We start from the raw sequence: 249 nt of genomic DNA, 5'->3' as shown, positions 1-249 counted from the left end.
TTCCAATTCCTGTTAGCTAACCTCACAATTTATGGCAAGTTGGTAACAGAGAGAAGAAGCACCTAAGTGCCTCAACATAAAGAATCTTTTATATGTTAAGTTGTATGTTTTTCTGATTCAAAATACTTTTTTATTTTTTGGCATCATTCACTACCACCAACTCAAAGTATTATCAAACAAACCAATGCATTAAATAAACAAATAACAATTAAAATAAAAAAAAATATTTTTATTAAACACACAATCTAA

This window comes from Arachis ipaensis, chromosome B03 (assembly GCF_000816755.2).
Source record: "Arachis ipaensis cultivar K30076 chromosome B03, Araip1.1, whole genome shotgun sequence".
Classification (NCBI taxonomy): Eukaryota; Viridiplantae; Streptophyta; class Magnoliopsida; order Fabales; family Fabaceae; genus Arachis; species Arachis ipaensis.
This window is presented reverse-complemented; position numbering follows the sequence as displayed.